General features: G+C 43.5%; 1 long non-coding RNA gene across 2 annotated transcripts; it reads left to right on the plus strand.

Moving 5' to 3' along the window:
- Positions 1-12,015: 12,015 nt before the first annotated feature.
- LOC133219760 (uncharacterized) lies at positions 12,016-14,339 on the plus strand. 2 transcript variants are annotated; one of them, XR_009727517.1, is made up of 3 exons: positions 12,016-12,297; positions 12,688-12,865; positions 13,495-14,339. It is a non-coding gene; the product is annotated as an uncharacterized LOC133219760 (long non-coding RNA). The 2 variants fall into 2 exon arrangements; XR_009727516.1 differs by having other exon boundaries at positions 12,688-14,339.
- The last annotated feature ends 8,447 nt before the right edge of the window (positions 14,340-22,786 follow it).

Genomic DNA, 22,786 nt, shown 5'->3' on the forward strand with positions numbered 1-22,786 from the left:
TAACATTTATGTATCCAGCTTGTAACTGTCTTGCCAAGTTTACGCAGGAGGTGCTTGCTGCTCACAGGTTTGGGGACACCAAGTGGCAATGGAAACGTATTGACAAGCTCTGCAGTGGCAAAACATGTTTGTTTTAAACCTGCTGTACTTCAGTAGGATCATTTTGGAAGCCAGATGTATACATATTTCTGGGGTGGTTTCTACTATGTTATTTTTGGTGGATTTTCCTAGATTACATCTTGCCTAAAGCTATGGGAGACAGCACATGGTACAAGAGGCAGCTCCTGAGCTGAAGCACATCAGGCATGTGATACATAGAATCATAGAACCATAGAATAATTAGGGTTGGAAAGGACCTTAAAATCATCTAGTTCCAACCCTCCCCCTGCCATGGGCAGGGATACCTCACACTCAACCATGTCACCCAAGGCTCTGTCCAACCCTGCTTTGAATACTGTTAGGGATGGAGCATTCACAACTTCCTGGGCAACCCATTCCAGTGCCTCACCACCCTAACAGGAAAGAATTTCCTCCTTATATACAGTCTAAGCTTCCCCTATTGAAGTTTTAACCCTTTACCCCTTGTCCTATCACTGCAGTCCTTAATGAAGAGTCCCTCCCCAGCATCCTTATAGGCCCCCTTCAGATACTGGAAGGCTGATGTGAGGTCTCCCCTCAGCCTTCTCTTTCTCCAGGCTGAACAGCCCCAACTTTCTCAGCCTATCTTCATACGGGAGGTGCTCCAGTCCCCTGATCATCCTCTTGACCTTCCTCTGGACTGGTGATACAGCATAAAGTCCCTTGAGTAATGAGCTAAGGAGATCATTATCTACTGTGAACAGTACATCTGATTGCATGTGGAAGATTCCTTTGCTTCACAGTGAGAACTGAAGTCCCAGTAAAGGAGTCACAAAAGCAATTGTACATGTGGCTTCCACCCAAGCTCCCTAGTATTTTTCCCTCTGTGTAGGACAACAATTACAAGATACTGTGTGGTGGAATTGTAACTGGCAATCAGAAAGTTCACCAGACTGAGGAGTTGAAAGAGCGGTTTTGTAGCTTAGTAAGATCATTGGCTTAAGAGAATGGAGGGCCAGCCTGAGCTCTGCCAGGGGCCTGTCCATCTAAGATTTATTTATTATTGCAGATTTCATGTTTGTATTTGGGCTTATACAACAGGGAGGGATAAGGGAAGCTGCAGGGCTACTGTCAACCTTTTTCTCTCCAAATACTATTCTAGCTTCAGTACTGCTGGGAGCAGGCACTGGGAGGTCTCCCAAGTTTCAGGTTCTCCCTGAGGTTCTCTAGCCTTTCCTACACAAACAAAGTTCTTGTTTCCATGCCTTGTGAACCATATAAAATAGGATCTTTAAGGTAGGGTCCTATGAAATATGACATCTTTAGGCAAGAATGAACCACTGAAATTTCTTACTTTGGGTTTAGACTGCACGAGGTCAGACATGGCAGAACCTGCAGCTCCATTTCAGCTCCCATAACAGCATGGTCCCACCAGCCACAACTAGCGTATCCTGGCACCAGCCTGCTTAGCTGTTGAAGGCTTAGCACTGGGAGTATGATGGGTGTAGGCCAGCCCTCCTCCTCCCTGGGAACACCCAGACCACTGCAGAAAACCTTCTCATCTCTGCCTGTCCTCTGCTGACACCACTCTGAGACTGGAGGGGCAGATGCTGCCAAAAGCTTTTCCTTGGGGTCAAACACCAGGAGTTATAAAGGTCGTTTATGTTTTCCAAGTAATGTGCTGTTTGCTTCTCAAAGCCTCTGCCAAGTTCCTCTGAGTTCTGTTCATAAAATGCCCTGGATGTCTCATACAATAAAAAAGGCCGTAGGTTTCTAAACTAATGCGTGGTACCTCAGTAGCATCTCAGAAGAGTATGTTCACGTTACCTGGAGTTGTTGAGGTTGGCTTCCTCACCAACAGAACTCTTACACCTGCAATAAAACCAAATCCATATTGTTTATATTTTAGCAGTTTTGCAGATTTAGGTGTGTTATATTAACTGAGACATGCTCAGCTGTTAAGGTTTCACAACCTATCTCCCTTGAATGTTATTTTTATGATATGGTGATCTTGTGCTGTGTATCCCTCTTGACTCTGGCGATCAGTTAAATCAATTTAGAAATTCAGAGGAGGACGTATAATTACTTGCAGAATGGATGCAAAGAAAGACATTGTTCTAGTAGCAGTTGATCATATGTCGAAAACATGTCAATTACGGATGGCGAAGATACTGTTTTGTTTCATTTTAAGGTATGTCACCAGGCTTGATATATTTTGCAAATTACCTTGTACAGTCTTTTATAGTGTTTGGTGACCCATATGCTCACTCTTTTTCATTTCTGGCAAACTAAGGCCAATGGAAGAAAATTGTCTACGTACCCAAAGCCAGTCTCTGCTCACATCCCTTTCAGTCACTGTCCCATGACTGGTCCCTCACCCCTTCCCCAAAGTTCTTGTCACCTCAAACTTTTTGTCTTCTTCCTCGACCTCTTTCAGCTGGAACAAGGTGGGTTACTTTAGCAGTGCCAGTACTGGTCCTTATTAATGTGGTTCCTTGTGGCTGAAATTAGTTAAGGAGCAATTATGTGAGCAGCAGAGCAAGCAGATGAGCAAGCAGATGAGAGGGGATAATGACTTGCAGAAGGGGAAGTTGTGAGCAGACAGCAGATGGTGTGAGCACCCCTTCAAGTAGGATAGCTGTAACCAGGCAGGCTTGTAAACACAGTCTCAGTTGTTACCTTCTTGGTAACAACCAAGAAAAGAGGGAGGTGAATTAAGTTCATGGCATGGCATCTTTTTATTCACACACAAGATCTTGGGGGTTCACTTTTTATTTTAGTTAATGTTATTGCTGCAGCCAAATATGCTTATGCTAAGTATACATTTATGTACATTCAGCCTCGTTGCCTGCAGTATAATTTTCTGAGCTTCTTTAATATTATTCCTGCCTTTTTTATGTTGAGATTTCAGAAGTGAATACTGTGTCCTTTAGGAACACTCCTGCCAGTGGAGCATACAGGGAGGGCTTCTACATGCTTAGCCACTAACAGGGTGCTCTTCAAGTAAAGCTCCAGGTTGTGCTAGGCTTCCATCATCCTAGATTTTGTTTCAAACTGTTCTTATTAATGACTCAGTATCACATTATCAGAAATACATTCTACCTACTAATTTTCAATGGTGAATTTACTCTCCCTGCATATTTTGTAAAATAGGAGACAAGGACTATGTTCCATAGCAGCAATCTTAGAGACCTTATTTGGCCACGTCCATCTGTTCTCCAAAATGTATTTTTCCATCAGAAGACCTGTCTTCAGAGAAAAAAGCAGACCCAGTAGGATCCAAGCCTAAATAATTAAGGCCAGAGCTTTAGCTTGTACGAACAGGAATATTGAAATCATGGGATAAATAGCAGATGTTACCAGCTCAACATCAGCTTTTTTCTATCAACTGTGATAGAAACACTGACCTTATGTTACAAATAACAATTAGACTTTTCATATTGTAGCTGGCTTACTCTTTCACATTTTCTTTCTTTCTCTCTCTTTCCCTTTTCTTCCCCCTTTTTCCCTTGTCTTTTCTTGCTCTGTTCAACTGTTTTATTAGAGTTCAAGATCTGGACAGGTCAGGCATTCCTGATAAACCTGTGTTACCAGCACAGCATTTAGTCATAAAACTTCAGAACAAAGGGAATGAAAAGCATGTTTCACAATATTTATTTCCTGTGGGTCTTGGAATAGATCAGTATTCTTCCTAAACTTCTCTGCAAGTGTTCAGGTATAATTTAGATGAGTTAAGTATAGAGACAAGAAGTCATGTTTCAGCTACATAAGAGAGGTTTATATTGTTATTTCAGAATGGAAAATAGAGTATGCATAAAAATACGTCTTCCAATTTAAAGAGCAACGTTAAAGACTGTATTGCTTAAATCGTTGCTGGACTGCTCAAAATACTGGCTGGCAGAGAGAATAAAGGAGGTGGCTTCAGCAAATGCAAACTTCTGTCTTACCTGATATTTAAAAAGGAGTATAATGGGTACCTTTCAGTACATAGTAAGTCTCTCAGATTAAATTCCTGCTCAGTTTCCACTTAACCTTTCAGCCCAATCAAGGAAAAGTTACTTTGAAATAGTAAAGATGCATTGCTTTAAGTAAGAAGTTTTATCCTAAGACACAGAGATTGAGTTTAGAGTAATGCCAGAGAAATAAATTGTGAACTAGTAGCATATTTCTAGGGCTTTGGCTCCCAGAATGTTGGCAGAGGGTATGCTTGCTGTGTTCTTTTGCCCAGAGCTGTAGAAGGATGCTCACAGGAGGCTGAAGTATAGCATACCCTGCCTGAGACAGTCCTGCTCTACAGTCGGGCATGTCTGAAGAACAGGGCCTCTGTGAGGGATATTTTCAATATGCAAGGAGAAAGTGGAGTGATGGACAAAACACAGGTCAAAAGGGGAAGCCAAGCAGAGTAAATGAGAGATGAGATTGAACTGGAGCAAGGAAAAAGTATCTTTCTCAGACACAGGAATGAATGGGTAGGTTTTAAGATTGGACTACTTGCAATTACATTGAGCTTGAGCTCAGTTAAGGAAAATAGATTTAGCAAGTTAAAGAGAAATAGAACCACTATATGCTTACAAGAAATATATTAAGTTTTGACAAAAGACAAAAGTTTACCATTTAATTCCCACTACACAGAGATGAGTCCCACCCTGGTGCAAAATGGAGCTGCTTGATCAGTTTAGCAGCTCTGCAACACAAGGCATTACTTCAGATTCTGACTTCCTCTGCCTCTGAAAGTTACTCTGGAAGTAAAGCTGATGAGGGAAACTTGCTCAAAATGGTAGAATGGTGTGTGTGCATTCTGAGCATGAGGTCAGAGTTATTTGGTCTTCCTTTGACATGACTTGTGGTAGTGCTATACCAGGCATGAAGTAAGTATTCACAGTAACTGTTTGACAGTGTCTCATGATCAGTTTTGCAGTGACTGTGGATGAATCTGCAGTGCTCTAACCTGTGTTACTCAGTTGAAAGCAGTGCAGCTGCAAGGGAGAGTGCCACTGAGAGCTTGCCTTCTTTTATGGACCTAACAGGATGTAGCTACAGCTGATGGTGAAATCTTTGCCTCCTAATCTCAGGCTGCTTTGGTTTGCTCTTGGGCAGACCTACTACTCCAGCATACATGTGCATGTGTGAGAGTTTGAATTTTACTGCTAATTGTATCACACAAATTGTGTCTGTTTCCTATCTGATGCAGTTTGAGACTAGGATAAAACATCTAATATAATCAATTATGTAAATTCTCCGAAATCCTGCACTTATAGTTTGTTACATGTGGGCTTTGGAAGTTACAATATTACATTAAGGGTAATTTTCTTGATGCATGGCTAGAATCAGCTGCTTTTATAGTCTGTCTTCATCTGTGTGAGTCTGACTTGGCACCAGTAATTGTAAGAAATAATTGCCTGTGAATGGCAGATATTTTTTTTCCAAACTCATCAGTTAAGAGATCCTTAATTGTGGAGACTGCACGAGGCCTCATGTCCCTCCTACTCCTCAGGACTTGGTCTGCAGTTGCCAGTAAGTCAGCGTTCAGTCAATTCATCAGTTTTGTAAACCATAGAATAATAGAATAGTTAGGGTTGGAAATGACCTTAAGATCATCTAGTTCCAATGACAGCAAATAAGTAAAAGCTGATAAAATAATAAATCTTCACTTGGCAAACAGCAGCAGAAAAGATTAATCAAATTCATTGGCTGGAATTGGACTTTCACCTACTCATACTGACCTAAAGATGGCACCATGGGGTGAAGGGAATATGAAGCTTTTGGAAAACAGAGAGTACTTGGAGCAGAACTGCTGTCTTCCAGGAGGACAGTGAAGTATTTCTATTTCAGAAAGGACTGAAGTTGGTTAAGCAACATTCCCAACCCAGGCCATATGGTCTGCTCTTGGCAGTGTTCTAGTATCTTCTCCAAAGTGTAGACTTTCACAGAAGCTTAAAAGTGTCAGGAAAATGTCTCTGGTCCTTCAGCCACAGAACTATCTGCTTTTGCTTCAGTATACACTAAGAGGTGCAGGCACACTTTCTTTCTCTCACGAAGAGTTATATCTCTGTTCTGAGCTAGGGACAGCCATGTGCGGGATAATGGAGCCCCTGGAGCCATTGCTCTACTTCCAGGCACACAGGATTCTCCCATTTATTCCTTCATTCATTCCACCTAGTACAAATATGTTGGCTGTAGAAGGCTGGGATCACACCCAGCTTGACAAAATTACCAGGTTCTGAAGGAGAAAAAGAGTTCACGAAGTGATGCCATGTCATACCCATGTAAACCAGTAATAGCAATTCTGATAGGTATTATTTTGCAGTAGAATCCTAGCAACCCCATCAGATGGAATAAACATGACTGTAAAGAGCACATGTTAGAACTACCCTGAAGCTTGTCTGAATTAATTATGCCTCTTATTTTTTTTTTTTTTGGATAAAAATCAGGTGCTTATTTTATTGTTTATAGCACAAAATCAAAACATTACTCTTTCATTTATGATGATGCTGATTCTGCCCAGATTGCATTGGTTTTCCTGCTATCAATAGCAGCTCTGAGAAACTTGACATCATTCTATGCTGCTAAAGAACCAGGAATGAAGGGGCTTATCCCTAAACTGGAGCTGTAGTTTAGAAACTGAAAAAAAAGAAAACAACGTTTGTATTATTGAGGGAAAGAGCAACTTAAAACTTTTACTAAATGTGTGAAACAAATCATATAGCTATTGGACTATACACATCAAAGCAGTACAAACTATTAACCAGTTAATCTTGAAAACACTTCTGTGAGTCAAATAAGCTGTCTACTACATTAACCAAGTTACAGAAAACAGATTTATCAAAAGGAGCTCTTAACCTGCAACCTAAAAGGGAGGTATGTGCCATCATTTAAGCTTCCTGGGATGATAAATGTGCATTTAAAATGCATGGTTTGCCAAGCAAGTATTATCTGAAGAATTAAATTTAGTATGGAAAGGTAGCATATTCTCCAAGCATTTCAACAGGAGCCTGTGCACATCTTTAATTTCAAAATAGCTCATTTATTTCCATAGTCCGGTTCCCTTCAGCAGATAAAATGCATTTTGTCAAACTGTGTACCATAAAACATGCCTGTAATCTGCATGCAACATAGAACCAACAAATTTTTAAAAATGGGAAGTCTGACCCACAGTTATGTCCCTCAGGCTTTTCTATCAGCAGAACTGTTCCACAATCAAAGCTGTGCTGCTTTAGAACTGAAGTATGGTAGTGATGGATGATTCACACCCTAATTGAGTGATATGAGCCAACAAAAATTGCAAGGAGTTGCTCCTTTCCAAACTTGGTTTAGTGTTTCACAGCCTCCTCCTGTTTAATCAGAATGTTTGCATTTATTATTATTTTCACCCATCTCTCAGTGCTCATTAATATTAATCCTTGCTTCCACACTACCCTGAGCTGCAGGAACTGGAGCAGTGGTGCTGCAAAGTAATTGTGTTTGTAACTGTAAATACAATTGATTGCCGTTTCACTATTTGAGCATGAACTTACACATATAGGATCTATTACATTGTGAAGAAATGTTTTAAGTGAATTCCAGTGTTGACTAAATTGATAGTTAAAGGTATGAAATCCAGCATTGATAAATGGAAATGCTTTTTTACACAACACATGATTTAACCATAGGCCTGTCTGCCACAACAAATTGTTCAGGCTGAGATTTAGGATTCAGATTTAGATCTTATACGGGAATCAGAAATACCCTAATGTTACAACTAATATAAAAATAGTGAAAAGGATATTGAACCTCATGTTCTAGGATGTAAATCAGGCTCTAACTACTAGAAAGCAGGATATGAAAGCAGGGTGTTTACATCTGCCCAGTAATGTGCGTTTGCATTTCTCCTGTTGTATTAGGTCCCAATCAGCATCAGGCAACAGCTGCTTTGGTTCTGACACAGAACTGATCATTTCCAAAGGTGCCTTATTATACTCTTCTTAAGGATTCAGAATCTTTAGTCCAGGCTCAGAACAGCAAGGAAGACATATGGCATCATACCATTCTTCCACAAAGACCCCATTTAACTCTCCTCACAGACAGGCTGTATTCAAGTTCAGATTGATGACTTTTTTGGTAAACTTAAGATTTTAAATTGGTTTGCAAAGCATGTTTAATCCCCCTCTTTTATGTAGGTGTGGAGTTGCAGGCCAGCATTTTTGAGGGAAATGGTAGATTGCATGAGAAAGCTTTTGCCCCAGTACAGTGTCATGCCTATTGAGCACAAATGCTTGATAAATATATCCCATGATAGGTATTACAGAAAGAGTGTGTATTTATTGCATGACTTTGGGTCAGGAGAGTACCACTGAAGAGAAGTTCACTAGTATTGCCAGTGTTTCTGTGATTCATATCATGGAGTGGTCTCCAATACACAAACTGTATTTATTCCATTAGTCTAAACCACGTGAGAAAATGCTCTCCAGGACTACATCTAATATAGTCATTCAGTTCCCAGAACCAGACTAGAGCTAATGTGAAGTAAATCCTCTGTTATAGACACAGTGTGCGCATCAAGTGTCTTCAGATCTGCTACTGCTGGGCTGCACTGTTCAATAGAGACCTGCCCTTCCCAGGCTTAGTGTTGTGCAAGGTGGTCATGGCCACTCCAGTGTAATCTGCCAGAGGCAGCTTTCTTCTTCCTTCCACATCTATTATCTCTCTTTTTCAAATGGTTTGCCTCCTCCCTACAAAGCCTGGAAGACATTTTACAAATCTCTGGTACAATAACTAGACTGATAAACATACTCGAAATAGATTTGATAACTCAGCTGGCATGGAGTTGTAGATTGCAAGTGATGTTAGGAGGTAGAACTGGGAAGAAAACAGAATTTCTCTTCCTGAAAAGACTCCAAATTTTGAAATAATGAGAAACGTAATCATCTTGGTGGTCTTCTATTTACCACTATCCAAATACTTTATATCATTTACTGGTGGCCTTTGATGGCCACCAGTGTGATGGGGAGGGATTATCCATTTTTTTTGTTTTGCGTAAGCCACAAGCAAGTAATTACAGCTGCTTTTCTTCTGCTACTAAGGAATGCAAGAGTGCCATGAGAAGAGGATCAGGGCCAGACCTAAGTCAGTCCTAGTGGTTCCAGCAGTCTCTACCGATATCCCACTGAGAAGATTGATTTCTAAACAATGGCTGAGTATTCCTGTCCTGCTGCAGTCTCTGTTGAAGCAGGCAATCAGTAGCAGTGCAGTTTAAAGCTGTACAGCCCCAGCACTGTCAAAGCCTTCATCAATTCCCACGTCGTAATGTCTTTAAGAGCACAGTTGCTGAAAGTCCCAGGAGACTGGTATCCTGGGATGCTGGTGAAGCTGGAAGAATCTACGCCAAGCACAGATAGGACATTCCAAAACTGGAAAGGGATGATGCAGTGATTTGCAAAGCATTAGCAGCACTATCCTGCAATACAGGGATAGAAGCCAAGCATTCAGAAAACACAGATATATCCTATAATAACAAATACAGAGCTAAAATAAAAGGAGAAGGAGCAATATGGTTAGTATTTGATAATATATCTACCCTCTAGCCACTGCTGAAAGACATTCTAGCCTGCACTAGATTTAAGATGGATGAGAAGTTTGCTGTCAAACAGGCAAGGCTTAAAAGAGTAGAGGAACTGAAGGTTTGATCTTTAACACCAGATGGAAAAGAGAAAGATGAAAGAAAACTTAATCAGAGACTTTTCTTAAGCTCTACTGATTACTGGAAAGCCTTTTACATGGTCTGTAGTATGCAGAAGTGAGTGGTGAGCCTTGATATTAACCAGCTCACCTAACAGATTTTTTTTACTCCCAGAGTTTAACAACTTGGTCAATAGCTTGCTGGTGAGTTATTACATTTTCCATTGCAAAACTGACAAGGTATTTTTTTTCTTCATAACCCTCCCAAATGGCCCTAGTGAATGTTTTCTTTAAAATTCAAGTTTTATCCCCAGTGACACCACCAATGGAAGAAAGTTGAGGAAAGAAGCAGCAGTCTTCTCCCAGGATGTGGAAACTGCCCTGTGAGCAGGTGCCTTAGGTCAGTTATTTAAAGAATGAGGACTCAAGTGCTTTTGAGCAGATGTTCTCTGTAAAGATTTAGTGGTGTGGTCCATTCTGAAGAACTCCTACTTTCACTCTGGTTTCTTTGGGCCACACAGGACACTGTCCTGGTTTACTGGACTGGAGAGGAGAAGGCAGCTATAGGGTTTTGCTGGATCCTAAAATACCAAGCAGCCCTCAGGTATGGGCCAGTCATTTTCTAGATGTTCCCCCTGTCCCCTGGAGACGCCATGAGTATGTCAAGCACTTCAGCAAAAGCAGCCAGCACAGAAACTCAGTTCCCTGTGTGCTGGGGTCTCTGAGGTACCTTTTGAACTAGAATTATCCAGAAGACTGTTGGCAATGAGTGATTACACCCACCAAATCAGTAGCATACATCACAGTCTCTCTGAGATTTAAACTGATAACCCAACAGATCACCTCTCTAGCCAGCCATGACTTACAGCATCATATTGCTGCTATTCATCTTCACTGCTTCCTGCAAAGCAGAAGACAAGAAAGATATTATCAGTAGTTTGCATATGGGCAACGGATGTACAGAAGACTATGGGATTTGTTTCAAGGTCATGCTGTCTGTGGCTCAGATTTGAACCCCTTAAACACAAGACCTTTCTACCTCATTCTTATATATAATGTCTATGAATATATTTTTCCCTTATGGTTTAAGCTGTTCTGTTGGTTCCCAACTTTGAAGCAGTTTCCTGCTCTTCCATGGCATGAATTTTTAACTCATCCATTGAAAGCATATGGCCTTTCCTAGCAAGCAAGTGAATCTACAAGCTTGGAAAGGCATGTGAACCAGAGTTTGAATCTCAGCCAAACAATTTGTTCTGGCTTTAATCAGGATGTCTTCTTTTAACTTCAAATATCATTTTTTAAAATCCCATATCAAAACTTCTAGTGTCACACTATGAAATCAATAAATTCTACCAGTCATTCAACTCAGAAATACTTCAAAGCAGCCTGAGTGATAGCCATTATTTTATCTTTAAAAATATTCATCAAAGAGATGCAGTTAATACGAAAGCAAAACAAAATTAACAACAACAAAGAAATGTGTCAGTTACATTTTGAACTTGTGAAATCCCATGAATCCTGCTACTGGTTTTGTGTTCAAAGTTTCTTTTTCATTCCTATATTGACACCCTTTAATATTTCCCTTTTTTTCTTCTTCTCATCTAGTAACTTAGTTATGTAAATGCTAATTTTAATGTAGTCATTTGATTCATCAAATATTTGATATTACTTCACACCATAAAGAAAAGGTTACAGTTTAGGACCAGATTCTAGTATGTACAGTCCCGTGTGAGGAAGCTGTCCTGACTCAACAGTGCACTTTGATTGTGTGTTCAAGTCTCATCAGCTTCAGTGGCTCTACATTTAAAGCTAAGTATGTGATTATGGGCATTCCTGAGTAAAGGGTCATGGAGTTTTATCTTATTTCATAAATATTTCAACAGAAAACTAATGGAAGTGTTCATGAGTAAAGTTCCAATGTAAGGAAGACTTTTGAGATCTTGTTCTTTTATTATAGCAACCACTATCCAATTTTATTGTGTACTGTTAGGGTACTTAATATTTCTATAATAGAGATATTTGGACTGTAAAGCTTTTCACAAGTTATTTTTAAACACTCATTAACATGATTGCTAGAATCAGTAAAAAGAATTCATGGTATCTCTATTTCACAGTAGTTAGAACTGGGTTTTGTTAAATTCAGATCACTGCAGATTATTTTGTAATGGGAAGAGGCACACCTGTATACAGTTTGGGGTGAAGTCATCTCACCTAGCTTTAGACATCTACAACACCGGAACCTGATTCAGTGCCCAGGGGCTCTCTTCCGTCAGGAGGGCAGGATTAGTACTTTCAGTGTGTCAATCCTCTGGTTAGTTTTAGACACTGATTTTAGGAGGAGATGAATCATGTTGTAAAGAGCCTTTTCTTGCTATCGAATACAAAATTTTTAGGGCTGAGATTCACTCACACCTTTTTCTTTTATTTGAGATGCCCTACAGTACCACTGTGGCCACCAAGGGCATAACTTGGATGCCCCAGAGAGGTCTAAGATGCCATAGACGCTTCTTTTTAGGTGACTGAATTCCTGCCAGATGCCAACTCACATACAGGTGCTACCTCCAGGTCAGGTGGATCCTGTGTAGTGGGCCAGTGACAAAATTGAGATGTTCAGAGCCTGGGAAATTTAGGCTGAACAAAACAAAACCTGGGCACATGTTCTTCAGGAGAGATTCAGAGAAAACTATGGCAGTAGCTCTTACCTTTTAAATTTAAAAGCTTGACATCAGACCTCAGCAGCTGGAGAGTTTAAGCAAAGAATATCCAATAGCTTGATCGCCAGTTCAAGGTTAGAACTTCCTCTGCAAAGTGTGTTTATGTTACTAAGTTACTTAAGTTACTAAGTGTGTTACTAAGGTGGGTGAGGCACTGGTGTTCAGTTTTGCCCATAGGAAAGCAAAGAGAAAAGGCAATGAGATTAATTAGTCTGTTCTTTCTTCTTGTCTCCCCATGCAGGGCACTACCTCAACATGACCGTAACTTACCGTTCCATTATTGTCTCTGTTGTGCTGTTTTCTGGCTTCTCCACTGGCAGGGATTCAAAGCCTGAGAGCAGGGCCTCCGCTGGTGGGCTGTCAGAGACCGCCTTTTTCTACTACTTGTGTGTGCTGATGTGCCAGCAGCCAGCCAGCAGGTTGGTACAATTTGTGCAATTATCCAGATTTCCCTATTACACAATGGTGGTGTAAGCTGCTTTGTGGTTCTCCCTGCAACCCAGTGCCTGGCCAGGAGGAGCCCCAGGAGGCTCCTTGACCACTGCTTTTCATGCAGGTACTGGTTTGCAGAGTGCTAGGCTCTGCCCCAGCTTTCCCCCACCTTTGGCTCTCTGGTGCCAATCTATAGCACAATTTCAATTTCCACTTTTCCAAGATGCACTGATATCCCTCTCTGCATTCTTCTCCTCCAATAGGTTTACCTTGATGGGTTTGGAGACATGTAGGGGAGCCTATTGACACAGTTCCTACATCTTGGTCTGCAGATATCCCCTTTCACATTCTTCTGCTGGTTCTTCAATGAGTCTCTCAGGAGATGCACATTTGTAGAATAAAAAGGGTAACATGTAATTCATACACAAAGTAAATTCATTTGTTTGATGCAAAAAAAGGGAGACAGCTGAGGAAAAGTTAGTTTAAATGAGAAGTAATGAAAGCACATCTGAGTACACTCTGCTGGGAAAATTTTCAAATTGGAGTACAAACAGCTGTCTCAGCACCAAGGTTCCCTGCCTGGGACTTGATAACATTTTCTTCTCATGTTTAATAGTTGGTTAGTACTGCCATCACCAGCTGTCCACCCTCTTGTCCTGATGCAATCCCCAGTGATAGACCAGCCCTTGCTAAACTCAGGTCACCCAGAAGTGGGACCCAAATGTTTGTACAGTACTTGCATGGGAACCTGCTGAGAATGGATTACCACCAAGGAATGATGCCATCCATAAGAAAATGGGAGCTTGGGTGCAGAATTATTTATTTACTATTTATCTGTGGCTGTATCTGCAGCAAAGAGTGACTGTAGTATGTTCTGTCATGTTATAACTTTGCTCAAGAATGAGACATCCGGGGAACCTTAAGCCTCTGTGATGATTGTTAACGCCCTGTAAGAAAACAGAAAGTAATGTTCAAAACCTAGATACAAGCTGATTATAGTCTAGAGCCAGACACTGCTCAGGAACAAGACTTGGGTAGGGTTAGAGGTGGGAAGTGAGGGCTTCAGAGCTGAGTTTCCAGAGCAGCCCTGTTCATCCCATAAAGTCTGTTTGCAACTGGTGTCCCAGCATCTTCTCTGGCTAGAAAAGAGAAGTTCCTAGGAGGAATGCTTCAGCAGTGGCTAGTGAACTCCAGGAGACGCTGTCCCCTCCAGTCTGGCAAGCAGATTTACCTTCAGTTTCTCAACAAGTGTGTGCCCTTTGACTAAACTTTTTTCTAACCATGAATTCTAACTGCTTTGTAGTTTTAATTCATTGTTCAGTGCTGCTGTTTTGGGGAATTTATGAACTCTTTGATGCTCTATTCTCCTGATAGAAAGGATTTCAGAAGGGGACATTGTGTAATGGTATGCATGCTTGACACAGCAAGCAATAAATAGGATGTTTTTTGCTAGCTACATGATTTACGGTATGTTTCATCTTTCATTGTAATTATTTTAGCATCCCTCTCCTCCTTGTCCATTATACCGCAGAAGTATAGAAGATATCAGGTTGTCCACAGGGATTACACATGTTCCAACTGCTTTCCTCACCTGAGGCCAGGGTGCAGGGCACTGGGGGGTGCAGAAGCTGGAGGGAAGAAGGGAGAGGCTGAGCATGACATGGGAGATTGGGGATGCCTCAGTTTTGAGTAAGATGGAAAAGAACAGATGATCCACACATGCACCAGCTGATCAAGTGTTTTGGCCATGGTGAGGGCAGTATCTTCACCAGCAGGTAGAGCAGAGCAGACTCAGGGAGAGCATGATCCTGCATGCAGGAGTTTGTTGATGATGGAATATGAGCTCAGGAAGAGTGGCTTTCTGTGTGAAGGGTTGTCCTAGATGCAGTACTGAGAGTAAGACAGTGGTTTAATGTGAATGGGTGAAGTCTGGCCAGTTTTTAGGTGGGTTTTGGGCAGTTTGTATGTAAAAGTTAGCTGCAGCATGGGGGCTAGTTGTGTAGCTGGGTTGCTGTGGAGAGCTCACCGGAAGTGTGCTCCCGTAAGTGACCTCAAAACTCCAGGTCCAGCTGGCTGCTTCCAGCCAGGATGGAGGCATGACAGAACACCCAGGGATGGGTGCAGCCACCACGATGTGCCAGGTGCCATGGGCCAGGCAGGGCTAGGATGAGGCAGAAGCACAGGAGTGGCTTTGAGGAACAGGAGCCCCAGGCTGACTGTTGAGCAGGGCTCAGATGATGACACTGGTGTCAATGGTGATGCCAGGGGAGGGGGCCTGAGGGGATGGCACCTGCTTTGAACAAGGAATGCTGAGGTGACATAGAGCAAGGACAGCACTGCCATTATGGTCTGAGAGCAGGAGGGGCAGTGGCCGCCATACCTCAGGGCAGACGCAGTGCTGGAGGCTTAGGCTGGAAATGCTGAGGTAACTCAGGGTGAGAATGCACCAGGAGGGCTTCCATGGGGAACACTGAGGTATTTCAGGGTGGGAATGGCACCACGGGTGGTTCAAAGGGAAACACTGAGGTACTTTGTGGGGGAATGGCACTGGGGGTGGCTCATGGGGAAACAACTGAGGTACGCCAGGGGAAGAATGGTGGGGTACAAACCTTGAAGCACACCAGGTGCACCAGCTGTGTGTTTGGGCAGAAAATGCTGAGGTAAAGCATTTTGGTAGAGTGGGGGAGAGTGGCCTTCCATCATGCCTGTGGGCTTGGGCTGACTGTGCCTGGGGACAAGAACACCAAGGTTGCTAATCCTGCCCTAAATATTTCTCTCTTTCCCACAACACGTGATTGGTCAGGGAAGGAAATGGGCATGAAAATCCTACACCACATCACAGGTGCAGCTTACTGCTCTTGGTGTCAGAAACCTGAAAAATAGTTCCTATCTTGTCCTTAAGCAGCTTCTGCCAGAAAGAATGCACATTCCCCAGTAAAATGCCATATTAAGTCATGGGGTGTGCACTTTGTAACTTCCAAGCCCACCTCTGCATTATCTCACACCTGCATCACATTGCACGTGGGATTTTAGCTTTGAATCTGCGGTTGCCATGTTTGGCTTTGGTGAAGATCATGTGTGTTCATCAGCTATTACTGTAAGGTGGACTCTTAACAGAGAGCATGAAACTTCTGATACAGGGCCTGGTTGATGTTGAAATGTTACTGTGGAAGCCTTCACGCTGGCATTTGTTGATGCTGGAGTATTAGTGTGGGAAGAGTGGCTTACCTCAGGAAGGCTTGTCTGTGAGATGCAATCAAGAGAGCGAGTGCGCAGTTCAGTGTGAAATGATGAAATGTAGAAAATTTGTACATACATTGTGGTTTAGTTTGAAAAGATGAAATCTGGATAGTTTGAAGAGAGATTTTGGACAGCTGTTATTTGGACAGTTGGACAGTTGACTTTGCGTGGGTGGTGCAGTTGGATTGGTGTACAAAACTGATTCAAAACTGACTTTTTTCCAAGTGACCCCAAGACTCAGGATCCAGCTGGCTACTTGAGGCCTTTCACTCAGTCTAACTGAGCTGAGGAGGACCATGAATGGCTGAACAGCTACCAGAACCCAATGGAGCAAAGTACTACAAGCTTAACACCCAGAAAATCTAAAACCAAAAATATAAGGGCTAAGGAATTTTCTGGTTTTGAACAACTCTAACTCTAAATTTGGCCAAGCACCCATATACTCATGGAGGGCATGCCAGGAAGCACTGCTACTCTGTGAAAATATGCTGGTGAAGTGGGTCCTAAAGGGAGAGGGGTGTCTGTAGGGGTCTTCCCAGCCCTCTCTGGGATACCAGAATCCCTTAAGTAATACATATTTTTGGCAGGGTAGCTCTGTCCTGAACATACGGTTTGCTGGGGCTGGGGACACTCACAATTCCCATGGGTAGCACGAAACAACCCGAGGAGTAGGGCACATCCCAGTGCTTTAGTATCTATTAATTCTGATCCAATCTGCTACTGTGTACATTTAGGATGGCAGTTGTAGTGTGGAAGACGTGTCTCAGCCATAACTAAGTTACTGCTCATCAGCTAACATGTTTTCATGAACACTGTGTTGTTTTTCTTTTTGTACCTGCTAATGTGATACAGCAAAGGCTATTCGGTACTGTGCATGCAAAGCAAAATTAAGTCTGGCAGGCAGCCCAGGAAGCCCTGCCACGTGTCCCAGCTGCTCACAGCACTCAGAGTGCTCCATTTACCCAACTTTGCTGCTGCACGTTTTTTCTCCAGGCGCTCACAACAACAGAGATCTTGCGGTCAAGAGCTTCCTGATGATTTGGCATACAGGTGTAAACAGATAAAGTTCATTCAGAGGGTTTCTTGTAGAAATGGACCAAGTTTGCAGTTCCAGTTTCTTCCACCTTAATTTCAAAGACAAATGTGTCTGACTCCTCCCTTCACAGGTGAAGTCAGCAAATTGTCAGGGACATTACAGAGACTTATTTTGAGGAAAAGGGGGAAAAATGATTTTTTTTCTAATTCTGAGCACCATTACCCCTCACCTCTGAACCAAGAAAGACTTTACGTGGTGTCATAATTTAGTAAATTACTTCCTCAAAGGAAGGTCAAACATTTTACCATTCGATCAATAGGAAGCGACTTATAAATCATGTGTATTGATCATTGTAATCATTCAGAGGAATGTAGGGCAGACACTAAAATCACATGCACTTAGTCTTAATTGCCCACATTAAAGCAATTATGCCCCAAAATTGTCATTGTCTAATGCTGTGCACACTACCCAGCATGGTAACTTTTAGCTATACATATTTAAGCATATATCAGCCTCTTAGGTCTATTGCACTAAAGACCTACAATATTGCTGTAATTATGCAAATATAACTATGTCTTCTTTCATCAGTGTGTAAGATCATGTTGCTTTTGGGGGCCAAGTGGAGGAAAATAAGCCCCTATATTAATGCAGCTGGCATTTAATACATATATTTTACAGCTGTGCTATGTGTTCATGACACAAGCACTTAAAATGACCTGAAATTGCTAATGAACAGAGAGCCTTTGTAAAAGCAGTCACAGGTCAAGGACTTGCAGATAAAACTTGTTGAGAAGTATATTGATGGTAGGCTTGTGTCAGGAGAGTGCTATTTGTTCGAGGATGTTTACAAACATTATTTTCCAGAGGATCATTTCAGTTAAAAGTGTCTCAGACAAATACCAATTTGGTAGCATTAAAATAAGTGTTTTCTGATTTTGCAAACATCAGGTGGGTGCCTCTTTCCTTTTGTCAAGGAAACCAACATGTAAGTCTCAGGCAAGTTTTGTTTTGATTTGTTCCCACAGCCTCCATTGTGGGAACTGAAATACTGGTCAGGAGTATGTTCCTTCTACCATTCCAGAAACCATTTCTAAACAGATCTGGAAAATGAACCCTTCTTGGTATGCTATACACCTAGTATTTTGCAAACAAGAATGTTTAAAATTACAATTATCACCTACTGGGACAGACAAATTTGCCCTTCACAGAGGGTATGACCTGAAGTCCCATAAAGTGAAGGAGAGCTTTACTCCTGCCCTTCAGGGCTGAGACCTAGACAGTAAAATACATACAGTGGGCCATTGATCTGATGGTATCAGAGAAAGGTTCTGGCCAGATTCAGACAGTTCCCATACAGCTCTTCAGAAGCAGACATCTGCTAGTGCAGCCCAGAAGAGGACAGACCGTGGAAAGAAAAAAATTATACTAGACAAAAAGGAAAAAAAAAAAAAAAAACCAAACAAAAACCCAAAGAACAAAGAAATACAGAAAAGACTGAGTTTCAACACAAACAGGCAGCAAAAGGAAGGAGTTTTGCACTGCTTCATCTAGAGCTTGCTTTTAATTCTTGACTCCCCTCTGAAGGAGCATATAGCAGGCTGCACTTTGACTTTGCATGCAGAGGCACAAAGGGAAGGTGCAGAGAGGGAAGATGGGTTGCTGTCCTCCATGCTATCATTTCCTCCTTCTGTGAGCTTTATTGGAGCCTGAAATATCACATCATTTGAGTGGTAGTTCTGCAAAATGTTCTTGTTACACCTTCTCAGTCTTCAGCTCAGTGGGCTGCTGACATATAGGCCTGAGGGTACTTCTGTGAAGCCCCAAAAGGTAACAAGAGAAGCTGCTGGCAGAGGGCTCCAGCTGAAGCATGTGCACATTCGCTGGGAGATGTGCAAGTTGCAGATCCCTCAACAAGTTTCAGAGCTGCATGAACAGGGAAGCTAAGAGCTAAATTGACTCAATCATGGGAAGATCTCTGACTCCAAATTTCAGGCAAATTTATTTTAACAAGTTTTTGAGAATGCAAACAATGTTTCTGATCTTCTGGGGGTCTTAACCTGTTCAAACCAGCAATGGGTAGAGCATAAGACAGCTGGTCATTCACATGTGTGTGCAGGTAGACACTGAATCACTAGTAATTGAGAGCTTTTAAAAGGGGGAAAGTACATTATTCCTCTCAGAAGCCCTTAGCCCCAAAATAGATATTCAGGGATTAAACACTGATCAGAGGAGAAATCCCTCAACTGTTTCAGTGGAGGAAAAAGACCACAAAATGCATGGGCTCAAATGGTTGCACCAAATCTCATGAGAGCACCCAGGTTAGAGGTCAGCTGTGGGTATGGCCAGCTTGGGGCATGTTGCCCATCTCTCTCTGCGTTTCTGGTTGGTGAGGGGCTGTAGCATGCCCTATCACTCAGGAATCCTGGAACTTCCCACACTCATTCATTCTTTCAAGTAGCAATGAAGCTGTTTGGCTGGACCCTTTTGGAAAGTTAAAATTGGTTTTCTTTTAGCTTCTCACACCTTATCTAGTTTCTACTTCAGTAGTCAAAGTGATTGAAAGCCGAAAACTGAGCAGATCTGTCCCTGCAGCAACTTTCCTCGAGTTTCTCGTTTACTGTTTTATCAAACAGGCTCTTTGTCTCTGCAGTCCCCTGATGTTGCCTCTGTTACACAGCGATATTCTTCAGGTCATGGAGGTTAAAAGGGGGCTAAAAAGGAGATCATATTGGACTTGCTTTACACAGGCATGTAGCATTAGACCCAACGCCCAATAGAGGAAAGATATACTACTCCTATTTGATGAGCAGCAGGCCAATAAATTCATTAATCATCATTTTATGCCTCATCAAACACTTCCCAAGTTCCTCCATGGGAGTTATACAAATTAGCCACTGAAAAGGCAGTAATTTTAGTTTAGCTAGGTAAGTGCTTTTTGATTGCCTTCCTGAACAATGCTTCCCTTGACAAGCTAATAAATCAGCCCTTTCTGAATCAGAAGTGCAGCAAGTGCGAACAATAACTCCACATAGTTTCTCCACTGATTTCAGCTGGAAGGCCTAAGAGGATGATCTGGGATCAAAGTCTCTTACTTTATTGCAGAGCAAAAGCTTTCTTTATGAAGAAGAGCTACAGCGAAATGAGGGAAGGGGGATTTTTTTTTTAATCAATTAATGAGAGAAAAAGTCTTGAAACAAAAAGAAGGCCTATGTCTCCAATTGCAGGGAGGCCATGGGGCAGCTTGGGCAGGAGTGGGCCCAGCTGCAGGTGAGTCTGGAGGCATAAATCGAGGGGCTGCTCCCGTGCAGAGCTGCAGATTGCCAGGGTGAGTCAAAATAGAGACCGTATTTAATCTGCGACCAATTGATTTGTGAGTGTTTCAGGTATTTGTAGTGTAGGTTTAGATTTGTTGGGTGGATTTACAGTGGGAAACCTTGAGGCTGTGCTGTCTTATCTTTTTTTCATATTGCTGCCTTTGACAGTATCATTTTTTTTAACTTGGCTGTAAATCATTTCACTAATCAGCTGTCACCAGCCAACATGCATACATTGGCATTCAGCCGGAGAATTTGTTTTGGAAGGCCTTTAGCAACAAAAACTGTGTTTGTATCAATAACCGTCTGTTAACGTCTCGTGCATACGGATGTAGAACACAGGGAGGAACAAGGGGAGGCAGCAGGAACAGAGAACGGTTCGGTGGAGGGAAGGGGGAGCAACATTAATTGCCTCGCTCGGCGCAGCCTCCCCCGACCCCGCTGCGGCTCAGGTGAGGCCGGTACCTGCGGCGGGACTGGGAGCCCCGCACCACCCGCAGCTGCCGAGGCTTCCCCCTTCGCGAGTCTAGACCAGAGGTTTTTTAAGTACAGCGTGTCTCTTCATTAACTTTCCTTCCACACATCACTGCATGCCTCTGAAAATAACTTGGCAAACTGGGAGCCGTTTATCTCTTTTATCCTGGGACCTGATCCAATTAAATAAGTGCACATTTATACTTGCATCCATCAGGCATGAGCGCGGAGAGGTCTGTGGTTTGCTTTAGGCAAATAAAAGCCAGTTTCGTAGGAGAGAGTGGACCACGACCTCTGCCGCGGCCGCAGGGAGAGCCGGGCGCGGGCACCGCTGCCGCCGGGTATGGCCAGGACGCGGCCCCGAACAGGGCCCCCGGTCGGGCCGGACGCACAGCACCGCCGCGGCAGAAAGAGGCGGTTATTGCACAAGTGCCTGCATCAGCCCTGAGCCGGGCTCTCGGCACGCTGCGAGTTCGCACATGCTCTAATTATAACAGATGAGTAACGCCGTGCGGAGGACATTTATTTTCTGGTACTTGGAGATAAAGAGATTTCTTGTGGAGGAGGCAGGTAGCACCCGGCGGCGGACCCCTGCCCGGTGGGGCAGGATCCCGGGTTGCAGCTGGGCGCCCGGCCCCGGCCTCCCGCTGCGTTTGCCTCTGCCGGCCTGAACTGGGAAAGGCTACTCCGCCCGCAGACGTGAGAGGAGAGGCGAAATGGGCTCGGGCGGGCCCCGCCAGGGGAATCCCTGCGAATCAGCCGTGAGAATAATGCGGCGCCCTCCCGTTGAGTAACGGGTATTAAACCAACGTAACCGCCCCCAGAAAGAGGGGCCTGGGTGGCGGTTTGAGGGATGTGAGATGACCCGGCCAAGCCGTGGTGCCTTTGCGACAGCCGCTTCCTCCAACCCCTTGCGGATGGCAGCTCCAGAACCCTGCGCACTTTTCCCGAGGCAGCCGCCGGCCACTCAGAGAAACTCTTCTGCCCTTGAGAAAGAAGTAGAAGCGCCCGTGTTGGGGGAGGGGGAGGGGGGGTGTCCCATATCCTCTCAGGTTAGCGTTAGGCCCTCGCGTGGAGGTAGCGCCCAGGGCCTCAGCACAGTGGAAGCCGAGGGGCATTGGGCCCGGGGGCTCTTCCGCAGCCTGCCATCGGGGCGGGAGCAGGACGCACAGCTCTGGGGCTGTCGTCGGGAAGGAGGCGAGCTGAGATGCTCTGTCTGACGCGAAAACACCGCACTCGCATAGGAGGCCCTCTCCCGCGGCCGCCCCGTCGGGCAGGGCCGACACCTCGGCCAGCATCTGCGCTGTCCCGGGCGAGCCCTTTGCCCCATAGAGAAAAGGCCTCGGGCAGGGCAGGGCGGCCGCTTCCGCGCCCGCGAAGTGGCGGTGGAGGAATGTGGGGACAATGCGCCATCTGTCACTGCCGGCCCGCGCGACGACCGGGAGCGCCGCCGAGGGCGCTGATTTATGCTGAATGCGCCTTAGAAGATCTCGGTGTAGACTTTGTCTTTCTCTGTCAGAGCCAAGTAGAAAGAAACAGCTGGCCTGAATTTTTAGCACCCATAATTAATTAAGAGCTTCATTCCTGGGATTTGATGATTCAATAAAGCAAGACCCTTATTCCCCTATGTGATTCCAGTGAATATCTACTCCACTCCAATCCTTTTGGGTCCCAAGACAGGGCAGATTAACACTCTTTTTCTGTGGGAGAGAGGGGAAAAAATGCCTCAAGATTGCATCTGAGGCGCACACAAAAGGTAAATTCAAAACTGCCACTTGTTCTCTGCAAAGGCTCCTTATTCTCCGCTATTGATGTATTTGTGCCAGGTTTTAAAGAAACCAGAG

This window comes from Neopsephotus bourkii, unplaced genomic scaffold (genome assembly GCF_033783945.1).
Source record: "Neopsephotus bourkii isolate Nb327-2 ecotype Australia unplaced genomic scaffold, CSIRO-AGI_Nbou_v1 NB_1374, whole genome shotgun sequence".
NCBI lineage: Eukaryota > Metazoa > Chordata > Aves > Psittaciformes > Psittacidae > Neopsephotus > Neopsephotus bourkii.